Below are 4,748 nucleotides of genomic sequence, written 5' to 3'. Positions count from 1 at the left end.
CTTCAAAGCCAGGGTGGGCAAGGAAGAGATCTTTGGACTCACCGTCGGAAAATTCAGCCTCCACCATGAAACGTGCGACATCGGACGGAGGCTGATCGATTTCGCCAGGGCCCGAAACATGGTAGTATGCAGTACTAGGTTCAATCATAAAAAGATTCACCAAGCTACGTGGCTGTCTCCTGATCGAAAAACGAGAAACCAAATCGAACATGTGATAGACGGAAGCCATGCTTCCAGTGCTTTAGACGTACGCACACTCCGAGGCCCAAACTTTGACTTGGACCACTATCTTGTTGCAGCCAAGATACACACGCGCCTCTCTGCAGCAAAAAATGTGCGCCCAAATATGCAAGGAAAGCTTAACGTCGAAAAGCTGCAATCACAATAGACAGCCAGTGTTTCGCTACTCGACTCCCACGCCTGCTCTCAGAGAGCACTCAGTGGAACCACATTTCCCGGTCATTAAGTACCGCCGCCGAAGAAGTAGTCGGATTTCGGGGAGCTTGAAAGAACAACTGGTACAATGAGGAGTGTCAGAAAGCTGCAGGTAAAAAAATGCCGCCTACAGGACCACGCTGCGATCGGGCGCAACGCTAGCTATGTGGGACCGATATAGGAATCTGAAGAGGGAAGCGAAACATATTTGCCGCAATAAGAAGAGAGAGGCCGAAATGCGTTAGTGGGAAGAGCTTGAAAAGCTGGCCGACAGGAAGAATGCCCGAAAATTTTACCAGCGAGTTAGGCGGCTTACGGAAGTTTCCAAGACCAGGGGGTAAATTTTCGTTCTGTGAAACGATGAAATGAAAACTTTTTTCGCGTTTTCATTGCACTTCCGATTCGCTTTCAGTGAAAAATGAAAAGAAACGTCAAAGTGTTTTCACATGAAAAAAAAGTGGAACGAAACTAAACTTTTCACTTTTTCACAACCCTGACGATTCTCGTTGTGTGAAACAGTGCAACCAACTGTCAAAAACTTATCACGTGAAAACAAGATGGAGAAGGTACCAAGAGGAAAGCGCGCCAGCGAAAACCAAAAAGAGTTTTTAATAAATTATCTAGAAGACAATGTAGACATTGCAAACGACAAGTATGAAGCCTTTTTAACATAAACAAACGAATACCAATTATTTATAATTATAGATTTGTGACGGCAGATGGTGCCAAATTTCGCGAAGAAAAGTGGAAAAGCGGTGAGCCTTAATGCTCTTGGCGGCACTCAAAAGGATGGTGCAAAATGGAAGAAGTATTGGAGCGATTTAAAGTATGTATATAAATTTTTCATGATGTGATTATTTTTTTAATGTTTTGTTTTAATACCTACAAACAGACTTCATACTCGCACAAAATATAGTGCGATAAGGCAGGCAGAGCAGAGAAGCGCATAATTAAGATTACAACTGTGCAGGCAGTCGATGGTGATGAAATGGGCGAAGTGGGCTTTGAAGCACTCGACATGGCACAAGCTTCTCACAATCTCGCTGACATTGTGGAGGAGACATTCGAAGTTGTTGTGGCTGAATGCGAGTTAGATGGTACTGCAGCCGCAACCACATTGGAAGATGCAACTACGTGTCCAATGATGGGGGTGAGCACCTCAACTGCTGCAGCAATAAGAGGCAGCACAGCAGCAGCCCGTTCGAGAGGTCGAAAAAGAAAGGCGCAAGCAGAAAACCCTCAGTTAGAAAAATTTTTTAGGCTAGAGGAAATCAAGGCAAGGGAAATTGAGATCGCCAATAATTTAAAACGCGAACAGATCCAAGCGGTGAAGGAGCAGACAGAGGCAATAATAGTGGGCACGCAAATGAAAGAATGTATTGTAGAAAAACTACAACATTTAATTGAAATTTTGAGGCGGCCGTGAGAATGTTTTAATTTTAGAAACAGCCTTGTCCATAAGTATTATACAATTTTTATTATACCTTTTTCTAATGCTTAAGAAAACTTGAAGTCCTTTTTATTCTTAGTATTTTTAGAGCTTAAGAAAATATGAAGTCGGTTTTACTTTTAATATTTAGAATTTAAGAAAACATGAAGTCGTTTTTACTTTTAAACTTTTGTAGAGTTTAGGAAAATATGGAGTCGATTCTATTTTTATTTTTACTAGAGTCTATGAAAATATGATTTTTTTTTAGCTTTTAAAAATATATGAATTTCTCTGTTTAATGAATTTATGTACAAACTTGTGATAAAAACTGCATTTAAAAATACTTATCTTGGAAATATAGCAATCTATGTGTGTATTTTTATATTTCTTCTGGAGCCTAATATGAGATATCGAATATGAAAGAATTCGATTTTTTCTTTATTTTTTAGTCTTTAAGAAAATATGAGGTCCTCATTGCAATGAATTTATGAACAAAACTTTTTGTGATAAAAACTGCCTTTAAAAAGAATTTAACATTTGAAATATAATATACATATGCATATTTATTAATATATGTAAATAAGTAAAAATACGAATGTAAAATAAAAAGTTGAATTGCTTTCAATCTAATTTTGAATGTTATTAGTAAAAGCATTTTGAACAATTTGCAATCGTTGTCTTTTCGCAATGGATAATATATTCTGTGTTGAAATAGCTGAATAAGGGCCACCACATTCTTCAGGTTCATCAGAGTCTTCCAAATAAATTTCATCGAACGGCACTCTAGCCCGAATCAAGTAGTTGTGTAAAACCAGGCAAGCGTTGATTATGAGGCCTGCTTTTGGTGGACTGTAGAAAAGGGCTCTTTCCTTCGACAGACACCGAAATCTGCTTTTTAGTAAGCCAATGCATCTTTCTACAAGAGCTCGAGTTGACTTGTGTGCTATATTGTAGCGCTCTTCTGCGGTACATGATGTCGCACTAATTGGTGTCATCAGCCAAGGCTAATTTAAAATTTATATTAGCATTAGATCTTTAACAAAGAAAAATAATATAAATTGTACCTGTAGTGGGTAGCCACTATCACCCAGAAGCCAAAAATCGCGCTCACCCGCCTCATAAAGCTCCTCCAGAGCTCTGCAAGCTCGAGAGCGACGCCATACATATGAGTCATGAGCAGTACCTCCGAACCGAGCGCTAGCAGATAAAACGATATAATCAGCATCACATATTATCATAACGTTCTTGGAGTGACCACCCTTTCGGCAATAGTAAACATGCTCAATTTCTTTCTTCGGGGCTGATATTTTGATGTGCGTTCCGTCTATGAGTCCGATTATTCCAGGAAATTGGTATTTTTCCATGAATTTTATTTTGAGCGCCGGGAAGTCTTCGCGTTTTGGGAACTTTATATGTCTGTGGGCTATGTTATTAAGTGCAGTTGCCACCACTTGCACACATCTGCTAACTGATGTTTGGGATAAAGCAGATAAACTGTCTTGCCCCACACTTCTTTGAAAGTAACCAGTGGCAAAAAACGCAGGGCGCTTAAAATAATTACATGACTCGGAACAGCATGTCTCCGTTGCGAGTTCGGCATAAATGGCATTAATTCATTAATTAATTCCAGGCACAAAGCTTTAGGGAACCGATATAAATCAATGAAATGCTCGTCTGTTGTAATCTCAAAGGGATTTTGGTCGTCGCGAAGTCTGCGCTGGAGCACTCTCAAATTATCTCTGAAATACATAATGCGTTAAATTGTATATACCGCATTTAAAAAATTTACACCTTCATTACCTTTGCGCGTCTCGAACTCTTTGCGATAATTCTACTAAAATAATTATTCCCGACATGTTTTGTTTACGTTTTCCTCAACTTTGACATTTACTTCGAAAATTCAATAGCACAGTTGCAAAAGTTTCACGACTATAGTGGTAATGGAACACGATTTTCACAACACAAACTAGAATCGCAAAATAAGTGTCTGTGAAAAGGCAGAGTGAAAAGTAGTTGTGAAAACGAAAATGAAAACTTTTTTTCACTTCATCTTATCACAGAACGAGAATTGACCCCCAGGGCGTACTCCTGTAAGCACAACAATGGCGACCTAAATACCGATGTTCAGAATGTACTTAAAATATGGAGGGAACACTTTTCCCCGCTACTGAATGATAGCAGCACGGAAAGTTCTGGAGAAGAACCCGAGCCCCCAGTCGATGATGACGGAGTCGATGTTCCTCCGTCTGACCATGACGGGGTAGGAATAGCAATAATGGTGGCGAGGAGTTCATAAGGTGCATGCATCCACTCTTATGCAGAATATGGTCAGATGAACGCATGTCCGATGAATGGAATTTAAGTCTGCCCTGCCCAATCTACAAGAAAAGCGACCCCGCCATTCGCGCCAACTGCCGCGGGATCAGTCTTCTATGCATAGGTTACAAGGTTTTATGTAGCGTATTTTGTGAAAGACTGAAGCCCACAGTCAATGAACTGATTGGGCCTTATCAGTGTGGCTTTATGCCTGGAAAATCCACCTTGGTCCAGGTATTCACAATACGCCAAATCTTGGAAAAGACCCGCGAGAAAAGAATCGACACTCGCCACCTATTCGTCAACTTTAAAGCAGCTTTCGACAGCACTAAAAGGAGTTGCCTATACGCCGCTATGCCTGAATTTGGAATCTTCGCCAAACTGATACGGCTGTGTAAAATTACGTTGAACAATACCACCAGCTCCGTCAGAATTGGGAAAGACCTCTCCGAGCCGTTCGCCACCAAACGGGGCTTAAGACAGGCGACTCTTTTTCATGTGACTTCTTTAATCTGATTGGATTATCTGTTAAAAAACTCAAGGAGAATCTATACAAGGTGATGTAACA

The 4,748-nt window shown here is 40.2% G+C and overlaps 1 long non-coding RNA gene across 1 annotated transcript; it reads right to left on the bottom strand.

The window, feature by feature from the left end:
- Window positions 1-2,489: 2,489 nt before the first annotated feature.
- LOC118736445 lies at window positions 2,490-3,628 on the bottom strand. Its single transcript, XR_004992671.1, has 3 exons — window positions 3,123-3,628; window positions 2,929-3,061; window positions 2,490-2,868 (listed from the first exon to the last, which is right to left on the bottom strand). It is a non-coding gene; the product is annotated as an uncharacterized LOC118736445 (long non-coding RNA).
- Window positions 3,629-4,748: the final 1,120 nt, after the last annotated feature.

The sequence above is a fragment of the Rhagoletis pomonella genome, unplaced genomic scaffold, assembly GCF_013731165.1.
Source record: "Rhagoletis pomonella isolate Grant_MI unplaced genomic scaffold, Rhpom_1.0 Rhpom_scaffold_00003, whole genome shotgun sequence".
NCBI classification, from domain to species: Eukaryota; Metazoa; Arthropoda; class Insecta; order Diptera; family Tephritidae; genus Rhagoletis; species Rhagoletis pomonella.
Note: the sequence above shows the minus strand (reverse complement) of the source record. Positions and strands in the feature narration are given on the sequence as shown.